Here is a 27972-nt window from a genome sequence, read left to right as displayed (position 1 = left end):
TGGGAACCGCGTGGGGACAGAGGGTGCCTTCTGGGCGCGGCCCAGGCGTCGGGACCTGGTCCTCGGGAACGGTCCCTGCCGCCCCGTTACCTCGGGAAAGGCTCCTCCCCGCCGCGTCACTGACTCCTGGCGGCTCGAGGCCATCTGGGAACCCGCCCCGCACCCTCCGCTCGGGCGGACGGTCCCCGGGGCCTCCCGCGCGCGCGGGGCGCTCCCTGCCCCCACGCCCTCTCCACCCGGCCTCTCGGGGCAGCTCCCTGGCGGGGCTGCTTTTCCCTCGAGGGGAAGCAGGAACTTAGCTCCGGGCATGGCTGGTCTTCAGAAAGAATTTTATTCTGATGATGGAACCTGTGCAGCTTCCAGACTCACTAGAGCCACGGTCAGAAAACTGGTAGCCTCCAAAGGTACATGTTGGGGTATGTTAGGGGTGAAAGTTAGTAAGGATGAGCAGGGTTTGAATAATGCAATTTGGAAACCTGACCTAATGGATGTTTATACCTACATATGGCCAGTGAGCACATGGAAAAGTGCCCAGCATCATTCGTTATCAGAGAAATGTGAATTAAAACCCAAAACTAGTAGGAAGTGAAAGTATCAAGAATAATTCATGTAATTCCACTTCTGGTTAAGATGGAATAGTAGGGACCAGGTTTACCCTCTTGTTTGAAACAAGTAAAAAATAGAAAATAAATTATACATACAGATGTATATCCTCTATAGCGTACATAACATGTGCTACTTTAAATATTATATATAATATTGTATGCAATGTCTCTATTCCTATATAATGCCACTATATCATGTATAACATATACAAGATGCTACATATTATTTATGATATATAATACATACTTTTATATATTGACTTTATATGATATGAATAACATGTATCATTTATAACCCACCACTCAACAACTAAAGAATACACATTATTTTCCTGCACATTTGTAACAGTTACCTAGATGATTATACACAGGTTTAATCTCAGCTAATTTCAAAGGGATTATATTACACAGAGAAATAATATTACATATGTTATAATGCAACCTAGCTCAGAATCAAAACCAAACATTTACTTTTGGAAATTAAGAAACAAATATGTGTGTGGTATATTGAAGTGAAAAGTGAAAGTGTTAGTTGCTCAGTCATGTCCGGGTCTTTGCCACCCCATGGCCTGTAGCCTGCCAGGCTCCTCCGTCCATGGAATTCTCCAGGCAAGGATACTAGAGTGGGTTGCCATTTCCTTCTCCAGAGGATTTTCCTGACCCAGGGATGGAACCTGGGTTTTCTGCAATGCGGGCAGATTCTTTACCATCTGAGCCACAAGGGAAGCCCCGTGGTGCTATGGTGGTCAAAAGTAAATCATAATAGATGAGAAAATATTTAGAACTAGGTTCTAATGAAAATATACACAACAAACGTGCAGGATTCATTGAAGCAATATTTAAAGGTAAATGTTGACAGTGGAAAAGAAGAAAGTCTGAAATATAATGAGCTAAATATGAATTCCAGAAAGTTAGAAAAAGAACTGCAAAATAAACAGGAAAGAAAAGAGAAAATAAGGAGCAGAAGCTAATAAGATAGAAAATTAACATACAATTGAGATAACCTATTCAAAATAATCTATTCAGAAATTAATTCTTTGAAAAGATCAAAACAACATTCAAAAATATCTAGTAATATTATTGGTCAAGAAAAAAAAGACATAAGTCACCATTATAGGTAAGATAGAGGATATACTATAGATACTGCAGACATTAAAAAGATAGCATAATATACAAATCTTTGGGGCTCCCCTGATGGCTCAATATTAAAGAATCTGCTGCCAATGCAGGAGATGTGGGTTCAATCCCTGGTCCAGGAAGAGCCCACATGCCACTGAGCAACTAAGCCCGTGTGCCATAACTTTTGAGCCTGCACTCCAGAGGCCAGGAACCACAACTGTTGAGTCCACACCCTTCAGTTACTGAAGCCTGCGGGCCCTAGAGCTCGTGCTCTACAACAAGGAAGCCACCTCAATGAGTAGACTGCCCACCACAACTAGAGAGTAGCTCCCACTTGCCACAAGGAAAGAAAAGCCTGCACAGCAACAGAGACCTAGCACAGCGAAAAATAAAGTAAATGAAACTATTAAAATCTTTGCACCAATAAATATAAATGTATAGATTCAATGGATAAAGTCCTAGAATGATTCCATCTAGTATATTCCATCAAAACTTAATTATGAACACTAAAATAGCAAGGGTAGGAAGACTCAGTTCTTAAGGTATCAATTCTCCAAACTGATCTGTTGATGCAATAGGTGCAATGCATTTCCAATGATAATCTCACTAAGGTTTTGTATAGGAATTAACAAGTTTATTCTAAGATGTATATGGAAATACCAACAACCTAAATAGCCAAAGCAATCTTGAAAAAGAAGAATAAAGTTGGAGGATGTACACCATTTGACTTCAAAGCTTTTAATAAGGCTCCAGAATCAAGACTGGTGCTAGTAAAGGATTGAAAGATTAGGTTGATGGAACACAATGGAAACCATCTGTTATTTTTCAACAAATGGTACTGAAGGAGCTGAGTACTCATACATGCTCAGTTACTTCAGTCGTGTCCAACTCTTTGTGACCCTGTGGACAGAAGCTCTCCAGACTCCTCTGTCCATGGGATTCTCCAGGCAAGAATACTCTAGTGGCTTGCCATGCCCTCCTCCTGACCTAGGGATTGAACTCATGTCTCTTAACGTCGCATGCATTAGGTTCTTTACCACTAGCACCAACTGGGAAGCCCAGAGTGCTCATATGAGGGAAAAAATGAACCTTTATCCCTACCTCACATCATACACAAAAATTAATTTGAGATGAAGCATAGTCCTAATCTTAATAAACTATGAAAGCACAGAAGATAACTTTAGGACTTGAAAGTACACAAAGATTTTTTAGAAATGGCACAGAAAGCATAACCATATGAAAAATTAACAAATTCAGTTCAGTTCAGTCGCTCAGTTGTGTCCGACTCTTAGCAACCCCATGAATCACCACACGCCAGGCCTCCCTGTCCATCACCAGCTTCCGGAGTTCACCCAAACTCATGTCCATCGAGTTGGTGATGCGATCCAGCCATCTCATTCTCTGTTGTCCCTGTCTCCTCCCGCCCCCAATCCTTCCCAGCATCAGAGTCTTTTCCAGTGAGTCAACTCATCGCATGAGGCCAAAGTATTGGAGTTTCAGCTTTAGCGTCAGTCCTTCCAATGAACACCCAGGACTGAGCTCCTTTAGAATGGACTGGTTGGATCTCCTTGCAGTATAAGGGACTCTCAAGAGTCTTCTCCAGCACCACAGTTCAAAAGCATCAATTCTTTGGCGATCAGCTTTCTTCACAGTCCAGCTCTCACATCCATACATGACCACGGGAAAAACCATAGCCTTGACTAGACGGACCTTGGTTGGCAAAGTAATGTCTCCGCTTTTCAGTATGCTGTCTAGGTTGGTCATAACTTTCCTTCCAAGGAGTAAGCGTCTTTTAATTTCATGACTGCAATCGGCATCCACAGTGATTTTGGAGCCCCAAAAAATAAAGTCTGACACTGTTTCCACTTTTTCCCCATCTATTTCCCATGAAGTGATGGGACCAGATGCCAAGATCTTAGTTTTCTGAATGTTGAGCTTCAAGCCAACTTTTTCACTCTCCTCTTTCACTTTCATCAAGAGGCTTTTTAGTTCCTCTTCACTTTCTGCCATAAGGGTGGTGTCATCTGCATATCTGAGGTTATTGACATTTCTCCCGGCAATCTTGATTCCAGCTTGTGCTTCTTCCAGCCCGGCATTTCTCATGATGTACTCTGCATATAAGTTAAATAAGCAGGGTGACAATATACAACCTTGACGTACTCCTTTTCCTATTTGGAACCAGTCTGTTGTTCCATGTCCAGTTCTAACTGTTGCTTCCTGACCTGCATACAGTTTTCTCAAGAGGCAGGTCAGGTGGTCTGGTATTCCCATCTCTTTCAGAATTTTCCAGTTTATTGTGATCCTCCACACAGTCAAAGGCTTTGCAATAGTCAATGAAGCAGAAGTAGATGTTTTTCTGAAACTGTCTTGCTTTTTTTTAACAAATTAGACTTTATCAAAAAATTTTAAACTTCTGCTTAATGAGATATAGCAAACTCTGTAGCTGTGAGAGAATATTTGAGAAACGCATATCTGATGAAAAACTCAGGTCCATGATATACAACTCAAGAATTCCTACAACTCAAAAATAAAAAGATAAGGAACCCAATTTAAAAAAAACAGGCAAAAGATTTGAATGGACATTTTATCTGAAAAGATAAATCAAGGACCAATGAGCACATGAAACAGTGCCTGACATCAGAAGTCTTCAGAGAAAGGCAAATTGAAACCAAAAATGAGTAAGAAACAAAAGCATCAAGAATGTCTCATATATTTCCACTTCTAGAAGATGAAGTAATAGGAACCAGATTTACCCTCTTGTTTGAAATAATCAAAAGTAATGGATAAAATATATGAAAGAACAATTAGATAACAAAGAATGGTGATACCCAAGAAAGAGTAAACAGACGAGGTAAGTCAAATGACTTCTCCAGCATATTGTTCAGAGAATTTCTGGTCACAAAGAAGGAAAGGGACACCTTTTCAAAAGTCTCCCAGAGTTGGGGAAACAGCTGTGGGTCTGGGGAGTTTGGGGCAGTATCCCAAACCTTAGCACTTAAAAGGTTTCCAAAAATGTGGAATTGAACTGCTAACTCTCAGTAATACATTTCAACAGGTCAGAGTCAACTGTGTACCAAGCACTTGGAGCCATTAATGTCCCCTGATCCCCTTCCCCCCACCACCCCACCCCATAGACAAAGTGTTACTCAGGAAAAGTTTAAGTGTGAACCTCTCTGTAGTCTTCAAATGCTCACCACCATTTCCAACACTGCCCACCCCAGCCCCAGCAGCGCTCCCCAACCCCCATCCCCACCAGCTTCAATGTGCTCCTCCTAGCCTGCCATCCCCAAGCCCTGAGGCTTTCCCTTACTGCTGTGTGTGTTAGTCGCTCAGTCGTGTCTGACTCTTTGTGACCCCATGGACTGTAGCCTGCCAGGCTCCTCTCTTCAGTGGAATTTTCCAGGCAAGAATACTGGAGTGTGTTGCCATTCCCTTCTCCAAGGCATCTTCCCAACCAAAGGATCGAACCTGAGTCTCCCTCAATGCAGGCAGCTTCTTTACCATCTGAGTCACCCGGGAAGTCCAATGTGTGATAAGCTATGAATAAAGTGCTTTTACCCCTGGAGCTCTCCCTTTCCAACATCCTTCCTCTCTTGTTATAATGTATTTTGTCTGGTAATTGAAATTTCCCGAAGACACATCTTAACCCAAGAAGAACTGCAGTGGTAGAAATTGCTACCACTCGCGGACACAGAGAGGAAGAGTTTGGAGCAAGTAAATCCTGACCATGCTCCTTAAATTTCATCTTCTTTTTCCTCTATGTAGGGTCCACCCCTGAGAAGACTCTCACATTGAATATTCAGAGCATCTCAGAGACTATTTCACCAAGGTAAAATGTCCAGTGTGTTTGGAGAAGGAATGATAGGAAGCAGGTGAGAATACAGAGATTTCATTTGGCAAATACTAATTGGTTCCTACATACCGGGTACTGTTCTAGGTTTTGGGGGTGAAGCAATGAACAAATGCTTTTGTTCCGTTTACAATAGTGGCCCTCAAAATTTCCCCAGCATAGAAGTAGTTTACCCTGGAACTTTGAGTCTATGCTGTCAACACGATCCCCAGATTATTTTGATTCTCAGCTAGTTTGAGGAAACACTATTGAAGCAGCAAGTTGGGATGGTCCTTATTAATTAAAAGAAAGCAACCTGTACTATCCCCTGCTGTGACTTTTAGAGAACAGTTTTGTTAACTGTCTAGGTGCTACTCTTTCTTCGCATGTTAAACATGTATCCAGGACCTGCCTGAGGCACATGTGAAGTGGATGATGTTGGCCTTTAGTGTCCTCCCAGTTTCCCCCCAAACACCCAGAGGTCTCCTGAGATGCCCATGACTTGTGTAATCAGGTGCCACCTGCAAATTCCCAGTGTTTATTAATCCCCTCATGACCTGACCCTCAATTATGATTGAGACTATAACATATATCGAGGACTTTTGATAAACCGTTGTGTTCTTACGGATTTACAAATATTTTACCATGTAATCATAAAAACTACTCTATACAGTAGGTGTGATTTTCTTTGTTTTGTAGATGAAGAAAGTGAGACCCAGGGACAGCATACAACGTGGCCATTGGTGTAAGAGAGAGGTCATTTTTCCATCTTAATGAGACTTGCCATCTCTCTACTGTGCCTCCTTTATAATGGTTAAGATCCCAAAGTTTAAAATTGGGGGGGTGGGATGGGAAGGGACAGGAGGGGAGTTGGGGAAGAAAGAAGAGGTTCAAATCTGCTGTTTCCACTTTATTTGCTGAAGGACATTCACCTCTTTTTTTTTAATTTATTAATTTTTAATTGAAGGATAATTGCTTTACAGTATTGTGTTGGTTGCTGCCAAACAGCAACATGAATCAGCCATAGGTGTACCTATGTCCCAGGCCTTCACCGCTTTAAGCCTCGGTTTCCACATCTGTGGGCTTCTCTGATAGCTTAGTTGGTAAAGAATCTGCCTGCAATATAGGAGACCCCGGTTCTATTCCTGGGTCAGGAAGATCCACTAGAGAAGGGAAAGGCTACCCACTCCAGTATTCTTGGGCTTCCCTTTTGGCTCAGCTGGTAAAGAATCTGCCTGCAGTGCGGGAGACCTGGGTTCAATCTTTGAGTTGGGAAGATCCCCTGGAGAAGGGAAACACTACCTACTCTGGTATTCTGGCCTGGAGAATTCTGTACAGTCCATGGGGTCGCAAAGAGTTGGACACGACTGAGCGACTTTCACTTTTCCACATCTGTAGCAGAGAAATACTCTACCATGCCTCCTTCACATAGGTTGTGGAGTTACTGAGCTTATGGGTACAAAGCTCCTACTATTGTATTTGCCACAGAGTAGCCTTTTAATATGTGATCATCAGTAGCAGTCCCATAGCTATCTACATATCCTGTTTTGTTCTTCTTCAAAATTTGTATCAGTATTTGACATTATATGTTTGTGTATTATTATCTCTCTATCCCACTAGATCATAAACTCCTTAAGAGAAGGAATTTTGCTTTGTTCATCTCTCTCCACAGGACTTATAATGACACATGGCTCCTAGGAAGCACCACAAATATTTATTGAAAGAATGGTTGTTATGGCCATAATTACCTCTGTCACACCTCACTGCACACACAGTAGCTGCCCTTTAAATGCTTGCTATGGGGTTTGCGGCAAACAGAAACAAAAGCATTACTATATTGCCTCCCACCACAGGTAAATTGAATGAATAAATGACCTCCTGAAGAGATAACATATTTGAAGACACATCACAAAAACAAACGGAGGCTCTTATATAAATTTGTCACAAGTTCTGTTGTGTGCTTTCTACCCTGGCTTTTATGAACAAAAATTGAACGCCACAGGCATGCAAGAAAGAGTAACATAAGCACATTTTTCTCCCACTTAATTTTGTTATATGGTGTCCCCAATCCCTGTTAGATCTGGCCATTTAGACAAGTAAATTATACAGCCTCTGAGTAGGTGGGGAGTCTCTGGCTCTAGTCCTTGGCTTGTTTTCCCTTGGCTCTATGCTCATTTTCCAAAGTCAATTTGTGCCCCATTAATATGATCTATTTGATTTTGTATGTGACTCAGAGCTATATCATCACAAGGCTTCAAAAAATGCATCAGAATTTTACAGGTCAAAATGTATGATACTCTTTCATTTCAGTGACTGTTATAAAAATGCTTTTGCTTCTTTAAGGAACTGGGTATTTGTGATCATCTGAGCTAAGTTAATAGACACAAAAAGTAATTTTTTTTCTTAAACTTTATATAATATAAAAGTACATACATATTTATTGTTAAAAGAAAAGACTATAAAGTATTTAAGAAGAAATCAAATCTCTGCTCCATCATTGTCAATCTATCCCTAGAGGCAGCCACTAATGACCATTTGGTATTTGTCTTTCTAAACATTGTGAAAAACAGACTTGCTTTGATCTTCCTTTGTGAGATATGACACTAAAGATCCATTTAAAAATTATAACCATTCTTTTAAAAAATGTTCTGCCACTGAGAATCTCAAATACACACAATAGTAGATAAAATAATATGACCTGTCACATACCCATTACCTAGCACAACAACCATCAACCCACAGCCAACCCATGGTCCCAGCCAAACTCCCATTCATTTCTCTCTATCCAGTATTTTTTGAAAATAAATCCCTTATATCTGTGTATTTATATATAAATCTCTAAAAGCAATGACCCTTTTAAAACAAAACTGTATGCAGATATTACACCTGATATATTCCTCAATAGTATTAAATAGTCAGTGTTCAAATTTCCAATTGTCTCCTAAGTGTCATAAATGGAGCTTTTTTAGAGTTAAAAAATTTCAGAATCTAAACAAGCTTCCCATTTTATGATTGGCTGATATATATTTTTCATTAGTAGACTCCCTTCAATTTCCTTTCCCCTAAAAATTTGTTTGTAGAATAAAGTATGTTTTTTGATCCTCAGAGTTTTACACCATCTGAATCTTGCAGATTGCATCCCCATGGAATAATTTAACATATCCCTCTGCCTTCTTATGTATTTCCTTTAGTTGACTCTAGAGGCTTGATTTGGTTCAAGTTCAGTGTTTCTCTTGAGTGTTGCATAAGGTAAAGCTTTGTTTCTTCTATCAGGATGCCCATGATGTCAGACTTGCTTTTTTTTCATTGTTTATTAAAGGAATTTAATATACTAATGTGCACTATGAATCATCAAGAAAGGATACTGTGTTCCACATTCCCCAAACTTATTTAAGATGAAAATAATTTTTGGCATCACAGCTAATAGAGACAGAATTTAACACAAGACATTTTGAGAAATGTTGCCCTATATTGACTGATGAAAGCTTTTCCCCTCCGGAGAAGTCAGACTCTTTTTGTAATGTCTCCAAACTTTGATGTTCAGTTTGGAGAAGGAAAAGGCGATCTACTCTAGTATTCTTGCCTGGGAAATCCCATGGACAGAGGAGCCTGGAAGGTTACAGTCCATGGGGTTGCAAGAGTCGGACACAACTTAGCAACTAAACCACCACCACTGTGATTCATTATTTTATTAGGATGTGCAAAATGAAGAACTGTTATTCCTTTTTAAAAATAAATTAACTATAATCCTTTTGTAAGATGTTTCCCTTTATTGACTAGTTACCTAACTGTACAGTTTGTAATTGAAAGGGAGGATAAATGCTTGATTCTTTCCCCAGTCCTCCAATTTCTTTTTAGTACCATTTGAATTCATTGAGTTAACATATTTGGTGAATTTTAATCCAAACCATTAATCTTAATGCTTGAATCAGTTCATTTTGGCCAGTGGGACTCTCTTCAGATTGACTTCTGTGAGTCTTTTTGAGATGATCCTAATGGTATTTGACAGCTCCTTGCCTCTTGTACGATAAGCTATTCCACATTTATCTGGTAGATTTCCTGCTCCAGATTTCAAATTAGCTATTTCTCCTAAAAGCTTTGGCTTCTTTTGTTGGAAATAAGTGTCTGGAAACCACAATTCAGGTGCTAGAGCTATGACCACTTTTAAGAGATGTCAATTTGCTCACATGTTTTGGATATTGCCAAGAACTTTCTGCAAGCTGTATATAGTCCTAAAAACACTTGCTTGTTTAAGAATGAATTATCTGATAGAAAAAAGAATTTTTTAATTAAAAAAGGAAGAAAAAAAATGAATTATCTGAATCTCCTGCTTTTTTTTTAAGATATAGCTCTTTAATTTTATTTTAACTTTTTATTTTATATTGGAATATAGCTGATTTACAGTGTTGTGATAGTTTCAGGTATACAGCAAAGTGATTCAGTTATACACGTATCTATTCTTTTTCAAATTCTGTTCCTATTTAGGTTGTTACATAATATTGAACAGCATTCCTTGTGCTCTACAGTAGATCCTTGTTGGTTATCCATTTTGTTTATTTTTGAAATAATTTTATTTGTTTATTTAATTTTTACTATGCTGGGTCTTTTGCTCCTTGGGCTTTTGTCTAGTTGCAGGCAGCGGGGGCTACTCTCTAGTTGTGGTGCACGGACTTCTCATTGCGATGGCTTTTCTTGTGGAGAATGGGCTCTAGAGCACAGGCTCAATAGTTGAGGCACACAGGTTTAGTTGCTCCATGGCGCGTGGGACTTTTCCAGACCAGGGATCAAACCCATGTCTACTGCATTTGCAGGCAGGTTCTTTACCACTGAGCCACCAGGGCAGCCCTATGCATTTTAAATATAGCAGTGTGTACATGTTGATCACAAACTCCCTAACTATCCCTTCCCCCATTGCTTCTTATAATTGCTTAATGTATCTGTGTCCTTTCTGAAGCTAACAGTTTTAGAACCATAACTGGTCTCAGACCCAAAGTTTGTAGCATCCTAGATCACTCAGAATATATACATTGGATGAGAAAAATAAGGCTTAAACTACCAAAAATAAGTTTCAGAAATCTGAGAAGTAGGTACATTATTAGATAACTCAGTAGTCTCTGAGGTCGTGATTTTAATAGGTTTAACAGGTTTTAATAGGTTTAATTTTCTTGGATGTTTGAGTTCATGTCAGTTGAGTTGCTCAGTCGTGTCTGACTCTTTGCAACCCCATGGACTGCAGCGCACCAGGCTTCCGTGTCCATCACCAACTCCCAGAGCTTACTCAAACTCATGTCCATCGAGTTGGTGATGCCATCCAACCATCTCATCCTCTGTCATCCCCTTCTCCTCCTGCCTTCAATCTTTCCCAACATCAGAGTCTTTTCCAGTGAGTCAGTTCTTCGCATCAGGTGGCCAAAGTATTGGGGCTTCACCTTCAGCATCAGTCCTTCCATTGAATATTCAGGACTGATTTCCTTTGAGATTGACTGGTTGGATCTCCTTGGGACTCTCAAGAGTCTTCTCCAACACCACAGTTCAAAAGCATCAATTTTTCAGCTCTCAGCTTTCTTTATAGTCCATCTCTCGCATCCATACATGACTACTGGAAAAACCATAGCTTTGACTAGACAGAACTTTGTCAGTAATGTCTCTGCTTTTTATTTTTTATTGAAGGATAATTGCTTTACAGAATTTTGCTGTTTTCTGTCAAACTTCAACATGAATCAGCCATAGGTATACATATATCCCCTCCCTTTTGAAACTCCTTCCCATCTACCTCCCCATCCTACCCTCTAGGTTAATACAGAGCCCCAATTCTGTTGGCTATCTATTTTACATATGGTACTGTGAGTTTCCATGTTACTCTTTCCATACATCTTACCTTCTCCTTCCCTCTCCCCGTGTCCATAAGTCTATTCTCTAAATCTGTTTCTCCATTGTCACCCTGTAAATAAATTCTTCAGAACCATTTTTCTAGATTCTTTATATGTGCATTAGAATATGGTATTTATCTTTCTCTTTCTGACACACTTCACTCTGCATAATAGGTTCTAGGTTCATCCACCTCAGTAGAACTGACTCAAATGCATTCCTTTCTATGGACTATTACTCAGCCAGAAAAAAATGTCTCTGCTTTTTAATATGCTGTCTAGGTTTGTCATAGTATGTTTGTTTAAAAAGCAACCACTTGACAACCACTTGAAAGTGAAAGAGGAGAGTGAAAAGGTTGGTTTGAAGCTCAACATTCAGAAAACAAAGATCATGGCATCTGGTCCCATCACTTCATGGGAAATAGATGGAAAAACAGTGGAAACAGTGTCAGACTTTGTTTTTTTTGGGCTCCAAAATCACTGCAGATGCTGATTGCAGCCATGAAATTAAAAGACGCTTGCTCCTTGGAAGGAAAGTTATGACCAACCTTGATAGTATATTAAAAAGCAGAGACATTACTTTGCTAACCAAGGTCCGTCTAGTCAAGGCTATGGTTTTTCCCGTGGTCATGTATGGATATGAGAGTTGGACTGTGAAGAAGGCTGATCGCCGAAGAATCGATGCTTTTGAACTGTGGTGTTGGAGAAGACTCTTGAGAGTCCCTTATACTGCAAGGAGATCCAACCAGTCCATTCTAAAGGAGATCAATCCTGGATGTTCATTGGAGGGACTGATGCTAAAGCTGAAACTGCAATACTTTGGCCACCTCATGCGACGAGTTGACTCACTGGAAAAGACTCTGATGCTGGGAAAGGTTGGGGGCGGGAGGAGAAGGGGACGACGGAGAATGAGATGGCTGGATGGCATCACCGACTCTGTGGACATGAGTTTGAGTGTACTCCGGGAGTTGGTGATGGACAGGGAGGCCTGGCGTGCTGTGATTCATGGGGTCGTGGAGAGTCGGACACGACTGAGCGACTGAACTGAACTGAACTGAACTGAGGTTTGTCATAGTATGTTTGTTTAAAAAGCAACCACTTGACAGGCCTAGATTCTATTTTTAAAGGAGCACTTCTGTGAAAACATACAAGTCTTAATTTCCTACTTCAGGTCATCTTCACCTAAACATTTCAACCTAAAATAATTGTCTAATAGAGACAAACAAGGGTGAGGTAGGTCTGAGGGCTTGGCAGGGGTGGGGCAGGGATGGAATGACTGGTTGGTTGAGAGATATGAAGCCTTTGGTTGGTGGGTGGGGAAACACTTGCATGGGATGTGCCTGTGAAGTCGCAGATAGGCCCTGGACAGTTTGGAGGGGTAGTATCTGAAGTACAGGCCACAGTAAGAAACTGGTTCAGTTGAGAGGTGGATCTGGCTGTTGCTGGGACAGGGAAGGGATGTAAAAAATGTAGCCTTTCTTCCTCTGTCTCCCCCTCCTTCCTCTAGTAACTTTCTGCTGAATTTTGCTCCCTCAAGCCCTATCTTTCTCTGTTTCCTACAATAGCCTCTTTCTCCAAGAATCTTTAAGCAACTGTCATTTGGAATAAAATAATGAGAATTTTTGCTTGCTAATGGGAAAACCCAACACTGGCTACCTCCACCAAATGAGCTATTGTGAAGAAACGGATAGCTCTGCAAATCAATAAGAAGCTAAGAGAACTTGCCTTGGAAGCTGGCAGGACCCTAAGTAGCTCTGGGAGCAAAAAAGAACTAAAGGATCTGTTTCCTGGCAGGAATGCTCTTCCGGGATGTCTGGGATAAACTAGTTGTCAGAATCTCAAAAGAGAGTTTACTCTGCCAAGGTCATGAGAGAAAGTGAGAGACAACCCACTGGAATTACTCTCCCATCAAGGCTACACATGATAGAGGAGAAGTGCTTGAAATTGGCTGTCCTGTTAGGAAGAGGTAATGAACGCTAGTCAGTCAAAAAACAGATGACTTTTTAAACCCAAAGATATTGACTTATTATCATTTCTTAAAAAATGAATAAATGAATATGAAAACAGTGTTAATATTATATCCACACTATGACTTCTCTTCATACTGCAATTTTTTTAAGCTAGTCTCTCTTTTTTTTTTAATTGGAGAATAATTGAGTTACAAGGTTGTGTTGATTTCTGCCATACAACAACTCAGATCAGTCATGACTATTACTTTTAATCTATGTGCCAAGAGTTATGTCATTCATAGTCAATGTTTCTATTTTTTACAGCAAAGCTGTAAGTTTGGCAAAATATTCTGCCTATAATTGATACTCAGAGAGGTTAACTGTGACATCACAGCTAGTAAGTGGCAAAGATGAGATTTGGATCCAGATCTACTGACCAAACAAATCACTGTTCCATGCTGTTTGACACCCCCACCCAGATCAGGACTAATTTCTCTCTCCTTTAATCTTTAAGATAAATTTTGACACCACTTTATTTACCACTATTTGCAACATTAATTTTTCATACTGTTCATGGGGTTCTCAAGGCAAGAATACTGAAGTGGTTTGCCATTCCCTTCTCCAGTGGACCACGTTTTGTCAGAACTCTCCACCATGACCGTCTGTCTTGGGTGGCCCTGCACGGCATGGTTCATAGTTTCATTGAGTTAGACAAGGCTGTGGTCCATGAGATCAGATTAGTTAATTTTCGATTGGGTTTTCAATGTCTGCCCTCTGATGAAGAAGGATAAGAGGCTTATGGAAGCTTTCTGATGGGAGAGACTGACTGAGGGGGAAACTGGGTCTTATTCTGATGGGTGGGGTCATGCTCAGTAAATCTGTAATCCAATGTTCTATTGATGGGCGGGGCTGTGTTCCCTCCCTGTTATTTACCTGGGGCCCAACTATGGTGGAGGTAGTGAAGATAATGGCAACCTCCTTCAAAAAGTCCCAAGCATGTACTGCTACACTCAGTGCCCCCAACCCTGCAGCAGGCCACCACCGACCCACGCCTCCACCTGACCTGCCTCTTAAGAAATCTGTATGTAGGTCAGGAAGCAAAAGTCAGAACTAGACATGGAACAACAGGCTGGTTCCAAATCGGGAAAGGAGTATGTCAAGTCTGTATATTGTCACCCTGCTTATTTAACTTCTGTGCAGAGTACATCATGAGAAATGCCGGGCTGGATGAAGCACAAGCTGGACTCAAGATTGCCAGGAGAAATATCAATAACTTCAGATATGCAGATGACACCACTCTTATGGCAGAAAGCGAAGAAGAACTAAAGAGCCTCTTGATGAAAGTGAAAGAGGAGAGTGAAAAAGTTGGCTTAAAACTCAACATTCAGAAAACTAAGATCATGGCATCTGGTCCCATCAATTCATGGAAAATAGATGGGGAAACAGTGGAAACAGTGACAGACTTTATTTTGGGGGGCTCCAAAATCACTGCAGATGGTGATTGCAGCCATGAAATTAAAAGACGCTTACTCCTTGGAAGGAAAGTTATGACCAACCTAGACAGCATATTAAAAAGCAGAGACATTACTTCACCAAGAAAGGTCCATCTAGAAAGGCAGCGGTGGGGGAGAAGGATACTATGAACTACTTTAGTTTATCCAAAAAAAATGCAAGCATGATTCTACATTTGAAAATCTATTAATGTATTTCACTAAACTAACGAGTTCCAGAAATCTGCAAAGAAATCCTCTTCCATCTTTGACTGAATACAAATGAGTTCACATTTATAAGATTTTTATTCTCAGGGCTAGGTAAATAACAACCTCAGAATACTAGAAAGCTATAAACTGAACAATTCCAAGAACTCTCAAAGGATTAGGAGACAATTGAGTTCTAAACTGTCAGAGTGGAGAGACATTTTAGAACTCCCAGGACATTCATTAGAGATGCCAGAAGGATCACTGCTTAGCAATAGGGTTAAATTAGGCCTAAAGTAAGGGATACTCTAGAGCTCCCCTCACAAAGCTTAAGAGCAAGACTCAAGAGTGTCAAGCTGGTCTGCAAATAACTACTTGCCAAAATAAGCTCATCATCCTTTAAAGAAATACAAGTCTAGATGTTTGATGATATAACATTTATAATATCTAACATCCAATAATTTAAAAAAACTAGACATGCAAAGAAGTTAAAAAATATGTCACAAAACAAGGAGATCATGAATTCAATAAAACAATGCAGATATGACAAAGAAGAAATTAGAAAAATGACATAAAATCAGCTTTGTACATCTGTTCAGTGGTTTTAAGGAAAACATGAACATAATAAGAGGATAGAGTATTTTTTAACTTCGTGGAAAACTTCTATAGCTGAACAATGAAATAAATGAAAAAGTCACTGCATGAACTTAATAGCAGATTACACACTTGAGAAGAAAACATCAGTAAACTTGAAAGAAAGAATAGACATTACTTGAACTAAAAAGCACAGAGAAAAGTATGGTGACAATTAAGCAGGTCTTCAATAATCTATCATCAAATTTAAAGGTCTAGCATACAGGTAATTGGGAGATCCTAAAAAAGAGAAAGTGGAGAAGAAGAAGAAATATTTGGCTGAAAATCTCCCAATTTTGATGAAAGCTGTAAACACAGAGATCCAAAATGCTCAATAACCCAAGGCAAAATAAACACTTACACCAAGACATGTTATGATGTTGAACTTGAGGTCTGTTTCACATTAATGATTGTTTACATGTTCCTGCTCCAGAATTAAAAAAAAAAAAAAAAGAAAGGTCCATCTAGTCAAAGCTATGGTTTTTCCAGTAGTCATGTATGGATGTGAGAGTTGGACTATACAGAAAGCTGAGCACCAAAGAATTGATGCTTCTGAACTGTGGTGTTGGAGAAGACTCTTGAGAGTCCCTTGGATAGCAAGGAGATCCAACCAGTTCATCCTAAAGGAAATCAGTCCTGAATATTCATTGGAAGGAATGATGTTGAAGCTGAAACTCCAATACTTTGGCCACCTGATGCTGGGAAAAATTGAAGGCAGAAGGAGAAAAGGATGAGATGGTTGGATGTCATCATCAACTCAGTGAACGTGACTCTGTGTAAACTCCAGGAGTTGGTTGGGAGGAGTTGGCGTGCTACAGGGACGTAGAGCCTGGCGTGGGAGGGACAGGGAGGCCTGGCGTGCTGCAGTCCGTGGGATCGCAAAGAGCTGGATGCGACCGAGCGACTGAACTGAGTGACTGCAACATTAAAGCAAAGAGCTGGATGCGACCGAGCGACTGAACTGAGTGACTGCAGCATTAACTTGGGCATGTTTATTTCTCATTCATTGCTATTACTTCAGATTCTTAGTTACTCAGATTTTGTGATTTCTTTCTTGAATTTTTAAAGGCATGCTTTCTCTTTATTTAAAAGAAATCCTTTAAAATTAAAAGCTTATGTCCTGGTTTGCTTTCATTTCCTCCCATGAGTCAGTGACCTTAAGAATAAAAAGCTCCATACCCCTGGACGAACTCCAGGAAAATAAAATTCCATTATTAGTACCAGTCAACCCTGATAAAGTGCCCTTTCCTCACCCTCACATCCTTTCAAAACTTCTTTCTGCCCCCACAGACATAATTAGTCATCAAGGCCTAGTTGTTTTTTCAACTTCTTACAGAAAATTTCACCACATACAAAACTAGAAAGAATGATACCATCAAGTCCCTTGATCCAGCTTATACAATTTACTCACACACCCTCACATATGCACATTTATAGGCAATTCTTTAAAAAATTATTTTTAATTGAAGGATAACTGCTTTACAGAATTTTGTGGTTTTCTGTCATATATCAACAAGGATCAGCCTTAGGTACACCCTGTCCCCTCCCTTTTGAACCTCCCTCCCATCTCCCTCCCCATCCCACCCTTCATCCTATCCCAGAGTTCCTGTTTGAGTTCCCTGAGTCATACAGCAAATTCCCATTGGCTATCTATTTTACATGTGGTATTGTAAATTTCCATGTTACTGTCTCCATACATCTCACCTTCTCCCTCCTCCCCTCCCTCATGTTCATAGGTTTGTTCTCTTTGTCTGTTTCTCCGTTCCTGTCCTGAAAATAAATTTATTGGTACCATCTTTCTAGATTCCAGATATATGTATTAGTATATGATATTTATATTTCTCTTTCTGACTTACTTCACTCTGTATAGTAGGGTATAGTCGTTTGTCTGCCTCATTAGAACTGACTCAAATGTGTTCCTTTTTATGACTGAATAGTATTCCATTGTATATATGTACCACAACTTATTTATCCATTCATCTATGATGGACATCTAAGTTGCTTCCATGTTCTATATATTGTAAAGAGTGCTGCAATGAACATTGTGGTACATGTGTTTTTTTCCATTTTGGTTTCCTCAGTGTATATGTCTAGGAGTGGGATTACAAGGTCATATGGTGGTTTCATCCCTAGCTTTTTAAGGAATCTCCATACTGTCTTCTATAGCAGCTGTACTAGTTTGCAATCCCACCAACAGTGTAAGAAGGTTCCCTTTTTTCCACACCCTTTCCAGGATTTATTGTTGGTAGACTGTTTGATGATGGTCATTCTGACTAGTATGAGGTGGTATCTCATTGTAGTTTTGATTTGCATTTCTCTAATAATGAGTGGTGTTGAGCATCTTTTCATGTCCTTATCAGCCATCTGTATGTCTTCTTTGGAGAAATGTCTGTTTAGGTCTTTTTCCCATTTTTTTGATTGGGTTGTCTGTTTTTCTGGTATTGAGTTGTATGAGCTGCTTGTATATTTTGGAAATTAATTCTTTGTCAGTTGTTTCCTTTGCTATTATTTTCTCCCATTCTGAAGATTGTCTTTTCACCTTGTTTGTAGTTTCCTTTGCTGTGAAAAAGCTTTTAAGTTTAATTAGGTCCCACTTGTTTATTTTTGTTTTTATTTCCATTACTGTAGGAGATGGATCATAGAAGATCTTGCTTTGATTTCTGTCATCAAGTTTTCTGCCTATGTTTTCCTCTAAGAGTTTTATAGTTTCTGGTCTACATTTAGGTCTTTAATCCATTTTGAGTTTATCTTTGGGTGTGGTGTTATGAAGTGTTCTAATTTCATTCTTTTGCACATAGCTGTCCAGTTTTGCCAGCACCACTTATCAAAAAGACTATCTTTGCCCCATTGTATATTCTCATATAGACAATTCTTTCCTCCCCACCTGGATGATTCTGAAGCTAACTCTAGACATCATGATTTTATCTTCAAGGATCTCAGTGTGTTTCTCTGAAACTTGAGGATTCTAATCAACATAATTATAACATCATGACCAAATCTAATGCATTTGTTTAAAATTCCTTAATATCAAGTATCCAGTCGGTAGTCAAATTCCCTCAGTTGTCTCATGTATATTCTGGGTCAAATCAGGACCCAAACCAGGCCAAATTTTTACGGAGACATCAATCACTGTGCGACCTTTTACAATCTCAATTTTGTTTGAACACAGCTTTTTCATTTCAGTTTTCTTTTAGAAATCAGATTCTGACTGGCTGGTGTTCTAAGCTTGTCTGACCTTGAAGTTGCCGTTGGAGGCAAGTTGCACGAGTCAAGCTCTCTCAGCCCACATCTCCAGGTTAAGTATGTCTGTCTCTCAATTTAGTTAAGAGAAAACCAGACTTTTCTTTATATTTTCCCCCTTTTTCATGCTTTTATCATTTTTCCTAATGGAATGAAGAAAGCAGGAATTCTTCTCTAAAATGTAGCGTTTACTGAGACTTTGTTGGCAGTCCAATGGTAAAGACACCACGCTGACAATGCAGGGTCACAGGTTTGATCCTTGATCAGAGAACTGGGATCCCACATGCTGTATGTGCAGCGAAAAGACTTCTTAAAAATAAAATGTAGAATTTACTTATGGGAACCCTGTTTATAATAACTTCGGTTTACACCCAATCCAAATGTTCATCAGAAGGGGCTTGGTTAAACAGGCTATGGCATGTCCAAACAATAGGAAGCCAACTCTCACTTTAAAATATGAGGTTGCCCTACGTGGAATGACATGGAATGCCAAGTGCCAAGGTATATTAGTGAATGAACATGAAACAATATGGGTAATGTGATCCACTTTTTCCTTCAAATTGTGTGTGTCTATATACACATAAAGAAACCTAAAGAATAACTACCAGATCTTGAAGGGAAGCTGTAAAATTATGGAGGAATTTCACTATTTTTTATATTTTTGTATCACGTAAATGCTTTTAACAGTTAAGTGTGTATTAGCTTTATAATGTGAAAAAATACAAGTTGAAATATCATGTATATATCTTATGTACATATTATAAAAGTGAAAGTGCAAGGTGCTCAGTGGTGTCCAACTCTTTGCAAGCTCATGAACCCATCAGGCCCCTCTGTCCATGGTATTCTCCTGGCAAGAATACCGGAGTGGGTTGCCATGCCCTTCTCCAGGGGATCCTCCCAACCCAGGGATCGAACCTGGATCTCCTGCATTGCAGGCAGATTCTATACTGTCTGAGCCACCTGGGAAGCCCATACATATTATGAATATTTTATATTCATAATATATGAAATATGAATATTATGAAATATAATGCATATATTGTATGTAAGATAATATATAAGTATAGTTCCTTCTTTCTGTAATCTTTCTTCAATATCAGGAATAATTTAGATTTTTCTCTACCATAGATACACTATTTTATCAACTAGAAGAATATTTGAAGATACAACTCAGTAGACTTCCTTTAATCACAGCAACAGTATTGAACTATGATTCTGTGCCAAATACAGAGGTAAGTTTTAGATACATTATCTCATTTAATCTCTAGAATAATTATTTGGTATAGGTATTGTTATCTACATTTTACATGTAAAGATAGTGAAACTTTAATTGGCAAAGTTACTTGCTCAAGTCATAGTTGGGCTCCTTATCTCACACTTTTCCATTCTAAGGTCTATAACCCCATCCCCTAGAGCACACTGATCTTACCTTAGTAAGTGCAATAAATATAAAGACGATGGCAATTCGCCAAAATGCAAGGCCATTATCTTCTCATGCTCCTCTTATACTGTTCTTTTTATCTATTTTTTTGGCTGTGCTGATCTTCGTTGCTGCACATGGGCTCTCTCTAGTTGCAGGAAGTGGGAATACCCTCTAGTTGAGGTGCGTGGACTTCTCGTTGCGGTGGCTTCTCTTGTTGCTGAGCATGGGCTCTAGGATGCTAGAGCAGGTGGGCTCAGTAGTTATGGCACACGGGCTTTGTTGCCCCAAGGCATGTGGGATCTTCCCAGACCAGAGATCAAACCTGGGTCTCCTGCATTGGCAGGCAGATTCTTAACCACTGGACCACCAGGGAATTCCCTCATGCTTCTTTTAAATAAGCCTAATAGATCTTCCAACTGTGTCGGAAGATCTCAAGACCATGCCCAGATTTGATCATTTGTTAGGAGGACTACAGGACTCAGCATGTATTTGACCTCCTGGCCATGATTTATTACAGTGAAAGAAGGCAAAGCAAAATCAGCAAAAGAAAAAGGTACATGAAGCAACGTCCAAGGGGACCAGGCACAAGCTTTCAGTCATCCCTCAAGGAAGTCCCTCAGGATGCACTTAATACCCCCAGCAGCAAGCTGTGATGACACAGATGAACTGTTCTCAAACAAGAAAGCTTGTTAGAGAGTCAGCACCCAGGGTTTTTATTGGAGGCCAGTCACATAGGTACCCCCTGTTTGGTATATAGCCAGATTCCAGACTCCCAGAAGAAAATCAGGTGTTTGATGTAAACTGATCACCGAAGAATTGATGCTTTTCAACTGTGGTGTTGGAGAAGACTCTTGAGAGTCCCTTGGACTGCAGGGAGATCCAACCAGTCCATTCTGGAGGAGATCAATTCTGGGTGTTCATTGGAAGGAAGCTAAAGCTGAAACTCCAATACTTTGGCCACCTCATGCGACGAGTTAACTCACTGGAAAAGACTCTGATGCTGGGAAGGATTGGGGGCGGGAGGAGAAGGGGACGACAGAGAATGAGATGGCTGGATGGCATCACCGACTCGATGGACATGAGTTTGAGTGAACTCCGGGAGTTGGTGATGGACAGGGAGGCCTGGTGTGCTGTGATTCATGGGGTCGCAAAGAGTCGGACACGACTGAGCGACTGAACTGAACTGATACTGTTAGTACAAATAGTTTGGGCTCAGTGAGCCCGTCTTACCAGTTAACCATGGGAACCCTTCCCAAATTTAAATTCCCAATTGCTAGCCAAGGGCGAGCCTCGTAATTCAGCTTGTCAAAAGATGCTGTTCAGACTTATTGATTCTATTCTGCACAGCCATGAAACAATTAGGAGTCAAATGCACAATAAGAATAAAGTTACATCAGCAACCTCCAGTCTACTTTTATGATGAAAATGGAGAAGCCAATCAATACGTCTTTTCAGGAAATCACATTTTCCCTCCACAAACCTGAGGATAACAGTGCAGAACCCTAGGGTCACAGGCCAGACAGCCCTTTGACATCCACTTTCTGTGGACAAAGGCACGGAAGTTCTTGTCCCTTTCTTCACTTTCCACATTTTTCTTCATCTTCCAAGAAATTTTAGAAAGAATTTTCCCTATGACTATAGCAGTACCCATTCAGTTGCTCAACATACGGAAGGTCTTTGAAAAGCAATTTGTTTTTGAGCTTCTTGGTCACTATTATAACTTCTTTGACAGCCACTTCCAAGTCAGGTGACATGTACAAAGAATGCAGGCTGAAAAAGAACCTAGCCAAGTACCTGTTCACTCAGAAGGTACTGTCCCTCCCAGGTTAGTTTGCCATACACACTAGGGAAATTCTAACTTTACTTTTAGGGTAACTTTTGCCCTATTTTTTTTTACATGAATCATTATACTTTATACATCCAGGCATGTGAGATATGGATGGTGTCAATTAAGGATATGCTATCTTATGTAGATCATGTGTTCAGAGTTCAGCAATTTGAGGATTGTCCAAACACTAGACCAATTTGTCCTGTCCAAATGGAGTTCTTTCCTTGTTTACAATTCAGTCTCCACCGAAAATGATGGAAATGGAGGGTTGGGAGACTGCTGCACTTACAAAATCTGAGTTGAAAACTTTTAAATTCAGCTCAGCTCTGGTATCATTTATGCATGTTTTACTTAGATACATGGAAGGCTGTAGTTCCTTCTTCACACTCAAACCAACTTGTTATAGCCGTAACAAGTCAGATATTTGCCTCTTTGGGTTTGGAAATCATTGAAGTTACACGTCTGCTAGTATATCCCTTCTGAGTGATATAACTCTGGATAACATAATATTTGTGTAAAAATAAACAATACATTTGGGGGCTTTATGTGCTTTTATGGATTCCCCCAAAAGGAAATTTTAGCAAATGTGTTAGACAGTGTTCTTTCTCTCTGTTTTAAAGTGTGTATAATATATCTGTTCTTGCACTGAATCAAAGATATTCAACTACATTCAATAGGTATGTAATTTCTACCTATGAGTAACTGGGAACTAGCATATCAGAAATCTTCCATAAAAACTTAGAAGATTTTGTCTACTGTTTTCTTGATTCATTCTGTGATCACATAGTGCTTATGACATCTTTTTAACTGACTAATAGTTTATCTCCTCCTTTCTTATTTAACACGTCAGACCTTTGTCTGTTCTCCAACAAAGTTCCCTGAAAGGGACTTCCCTGGCGGTCCAGTGGTTAAGACTTTGCCATCACTGGAAGGCGGTGCGGTCACATAGTCAAGATCCCACATGCCTTGCGGCCAAAAAATCAAAACATAAAACTGAATCAATATTCAATAAATTCAATGAAGATTTTTAAAAATAGTCCACAACAACAACAAAAAGCTCCCTATAAGCAATGACTATATTTTTATTAATCTCTGTATTGAGCCAGATATGGGAAAGATAGCTAGTATTTATTAACCTTTTATTGACCGGGTGAATGGGTAAATAAATGAATAGGTTGTAAACGCCTGAAGAATATGAGCTACCTATTCCAGTATCTTCCACATAGTGTTTACTAGGTAAATATTTGTGATCCTGAAGGGGAATCTGAGTACTGTTGCAAAACCAGACAAGTGGATGTGCCTTCCTGCTTCTCCAGAACTGAAAATTCTCAAGTAATACTGATTTCTTAGAGATACATGCCAAAAGATTTGTGAATGGAAAGACTTGGTGTTTATGACTTGCTTCAAAATCATCAGGGAAAATGGGGCACACAACTAAAACAAGATTAACCAAGAATTGATATAAAGTTGAAGTTTAGCATATGTTTGAAGGTTTTCATAATACAGTTTCATAGTGAACTTTGCTTGAACTTTGCCTGAGATACAGCTAACATGTTTATGTATCCATTCCAGTTTGTTAATTTTTTTCTGGGAAAAAGAGATTTTATTTACTGATTACCTAGATAGCAAATCTTTGTCAAGCTTTCTGGAAACTTTTTAACATCTTTAATTTATTTGGATAATTCCCCACCATTTGAATCCTTGACTTCCCAGCATAGAAACCAGAACTCACTTTTCCAGCCTCCTTTGTGGCTGGGATACACAAACGAACACACACACACACACACACACACATACACATAGGACTTAGAGTCTGTCAATCAGTAATACCCAGAAAAATCACCAGTTCAGAAGAGTGACACGAATAAGGAGATTCCAGAAAGAATCGTTTCTGATGAGAGTGGTGTAGAGGCATTCAGCCTACAGAGGCAGAATTGACCAGGAGCCCAGCAGTTGCATCTTCTGTCCAGAACTGTGTCCAGTCTGTGAAGTGTTCAGCATTATAATCTGGGCATTGTTCCCGGTTCCTTAACCTCCATGTCTCACTCTCTGGCCCTCCTAGACACTAATATGTTTAAAAAAATTTCTGTACTGCTTGGACTAACTAAAGTAAGTTTGCAACTAAATTCTCCAACTGAAATATCTACCTTATATTAGGTATTCGATATCTGGTATCTCATTGAAGCTGGAAGCAACCTATTGAGATTTGAAAAGAGGGTAGGGGAATATTATGAAAAACCTTGTTGGAATGTATCAGATATACAAAGGGAGCCCTTCAATGTCACTTAGAAAAGGAAGAGGGGGAGCTATAAGGTCAGTGGAGGATAGTTTGAATTTTCTCAGGACTTTTTCAATCAACATCAGTTCAGTTCAGTTCAGTCGCTCAGCTGTGTCTGACTCTTTGCGACCCCATGAATCACAGCACGCCAGCCCTCCCTGTCCATCACCAACTCCCGGAGTTCACTCAAACTCATGTCCATTGAGTCGGTGATGCCATCCAGCCACCTCATCCTCTGTCGTCTCCTTCTCCTCCTGCCCCCAATCCCTCCCAGCATCAGAGTCTTCCAGTGAGTCAACTCTTCACATGAGGTGGCCAAAGTATTGGAGTTTCAGCTTCAGCATCAGTCCTTCCAATGAACACCCAAGACTGATCCCCCTTAGAATGGACTGGTTGGATCTCCTTGCAGTCCAAGGGACTCTCAAGAGTCTTCTCCAGCACCACGGTTCAAAAGCATCAATTCTTTGGCGCTCAGCTTTCTTCACAGTCCAACTCTCACATCCATACATGACCACTGGAAAAACCATGGCCTTGACTAGATGGACCTTTGTTGGCAAAGTAATGTCTCTGCTTTTTAATATGCTATCTAGGTTGGTCATAACTTTCTCTCCAAGGAGTAAGCGTCTTTTAACTTCATGGCTGCAATCACCATCTGCAGTGATTTTGGAGCCCAAAAAAATAAAGTCTGACACTGTTTCCACTGTTTCGCCATCTATTTGCCATGAAGTGATGGGACCAGATGCCATGATCTTAGTTTTCTGAATGTTGAGCTTTAAGCCAACTTTTTCACTCTCCTCTTTCACTTTCATCAAGAGGCTTTTTAGTTCCTCTTCGCTTTCTGCCATAAGGGTGGTATCATCTGCAGGAAGCAAAAAAGAATGGCAGCTGTGGCCAAGCACAATTATTCTAGAATGCCTCTGCAAAGTATAAACAACCTACCTTTGGCTACCAAGGGGCATGGCTAGCTCATGTCCCTACCTCGCCCTAATGAGCAGTTTCTGTGTGAGCAGGCCCAGCCCACCCACATAAAAATCAAGAGTCAACACTCCCCTTTCCCATGGTAGAAGTACATCTATAGACCACTATGGAAAGTCACACCAACCACCTACACTCATCAACCTTAAATGTAGATGAGCTTTCATTTTAAACGTAAATAAGCCCCTGTGGGAGGCAGAATAGTGGCCCCCAAACATATCTGTGTTCTAATCCCCCTGGGGAACTATGGATAAATTAGCTTCTATGGCAAAGGGAGGGCCTTCCCTGGTGACTCAGTGGTAATCTGCCTACCAATGCAGGAGACACTGGTTCAATATCTGGATCAGGAAGATCTCCTGCATAAGGAAATGGCAACCCATTCCTGTCTTCTTGGCTGGGAAATCCCATGGACAGAGGGGCCTGGTGGGCTACAGTCCATAGGGTCACAAAAGAGTTGGACACGACTTAGCGACTGAACAACAACAAATGGCAAAAGGGAACTAAAGTTGCAGATGAAATTAAGGTCCATTGACTTTAAGACAGGGGAATTGTTCTAGATTGTCCAGGTGGGTTCAGTGGAATCACAGGGATCCATAAATATGGACGAGGGAGGCAGAAGGGGCATCCAGAGTGATGGGATATGAGGTGAACTTTACAAGCTGTTGCTGGCTTTGCTGAAAGAGGAAAGGGCCATGAGCCAAGAAATGTGGGGCAGTCTCTGAAGCTAGAAAAAGCAAGGGAACAGATTCTCTTCCAGAGCCTCAGGAGAGAAACACAGTCTTGCTAACAGCTGGATTTTATTCCAGGGAGCCTCATGTTGTACTTCTAACCTACAAAACTGTAAGATAGTACATCTGTGTTGTTTTAAGCTACTAAATTTGTGTTAACTTACTACACCAACCGAAGAAATGTAATATAGCCCCCAAGGATAAAAACCATGAGTGTGGGAGACTGAGCGTGATCAATAAACAAATGCCCACTTGAAGAATTCTGATCTGAGAGATAGACCTGTAAGAAGTGCCCCTGACTGCTGAGCGTGGATACTAACAAACACAAAACCCAGCTAAGAAAAGACCTGGCATGGACACTTAACAGGTTATGAGATCTTAGGTTACCAGCCTCTCTAAATTAAGTGAGGGCGACAGAGGATGAGATGGCTGGATGGCATCACCGATTCAGTGGACGTGAACTTGGGCAAACTCTCGGAGGTGGTGAGGGACAGGGAAGCCTGGCATGCTGCAGTCCACAGGGTTGCATGCGAAGCATTGGATGCAACTTGGTGACTGAACAACAACAGTATCTGCTCTGGTTAATGCAGTGTTGATAAGATTAAACAAAGTGGTATAAATGTCTATGCAGAAAGAGTTAAACAAGTTATTTTTAAATTATTATTGCTAGCTGTGACTACACTAATGGTGGGGACCACCTAAGCCATCACAGACCTTCTGTTATTTGAAGACCATCCAGGTGACATCATCACAGTGGATACTAGACATTCAGTAAATATTATTGAGGCTATACGGTACGATGTCTAAGAGCACCGGCAATAGGCTAAGACAGATCTGAATTCTGCCTCTGTGTGCCATTAGGTGATTACTCAACCTCCTTATCTGTAAAATGTGAATAATGGAGTTGTAAGAATGGAGATGAGATGATGTCAATAAAGCTTTTGGCACAAGGCCTAGGATCCACTGGGGACTCAGCTTAATGATAGCACTCATTATTAATAATGACACTTATTACTACATCTACCGCTTTTTTTTTCATCTACCACTTTTGAACACTTAAATAATTTTTACGCATATTATTTCGTTTGATTATCAACCTCTCCCTTGGGAAGAAGCATAGCAAGTTTATATCCATTTTTCATATACGAAAAAGAATGCACAGAAAAGAAACCCACTTCTCTGGAGGGAATGAATACAAGGATTGGTTTCACCTGAAAAGATTCAAAGGGAACTGCAATAGCTAAAATAATCCAGGAATGAATTTCCTATTGTTCACACCAACAGTGCTAGAAGACTAGGAGGAAATTAATAATAAACATAATAAAAATCTTTTATAATATCATTCATACCTCTGGCATGCTACAGGAAGATTTTGTTAAATTTTTTTTAAGCCAGACTTAAGAAGTGGAACTAGTCTGTTTAGGCCTCAAGAGGTCAAATGAGGCAAAAACTCACTGCCAAAAGTCCTGTATTTGGTAAGAGTTTAGACAACAAACCGTGATGGAAACTATAAGAGAAGTTGAAGCCATTACAAAACCAACCTCTGTATGTGGTCTTCATGATTCACGGGAAAAGCAGAGGAGGGAAATAAGATGGTTCGATGAGTGTTTTGCCCCTATAGCCAGGTCAGATGACCGATTTACACATCAGGACTGCTATGGACCTCCAGCAGAGTTTCCTCTGGCTTCACCCTGCCCAGGCATAGTTCACCATCTTTCGGGTCCTTTAAAGATGGCTTAAAACTCAACAGTAAAAAAATGAAGATCATGGCATCTGGTCCCATCACTTCATGGCAAATAGA

General features: G+C 40.2%; 1 long non-coding RNA gene across 3 annotated transcripts in view; it reads left to right on the top strand.

Annotated features, from left to right (window-relative positions):
• Positions 1-160: 160 nt before the first annotated feature.
• Positions 161-27972, top strand: part of LOC148774200 (uncharacterized) — a 60406-nt gene continuing 32594 nt past the window's right edge. The window contains exons 1-5 of one of the 3 annotated variants that reach the window (XR_016036106.1): positions 162-404; positions 5490-5596; positions 18883-18999; positions 20068-20171; positions 20880-22581. This is a non-coding gene — a long non-coding RNA (uncharacterized LOC148774200). Of the gene's footprint in view, positions 405-5489; positions 5597-18882; positions 19000-20067; positions 20172-20879; positions 22582-27972 lie in introns of those variants that run through there. The other 2 variants (XR_016036105.1, XR_016036107.1) reach the window with 2 other exon arrangements.

The sequence above is a fragment of the Moschus berezovskii genome, chromosome 23, assembly GCF_049115385.1.
Source record: "Moschus berezovskii isolate FMDL1 chromosome 23, NW_MosBer_1.0, whole genome shotgun sequence".
Taxonomy (NCBI): domain Eukaryota; kingdom Metazoa; phylum Chordata; class Mammalia; order Artiodactyla; family Moschidae; genus Moschus; species Moschus berezovskii.
Note: the sequence above shows the minus strand (reverse complement) of the source record. Positions and strands in the feature narration are given on the sequence as shown.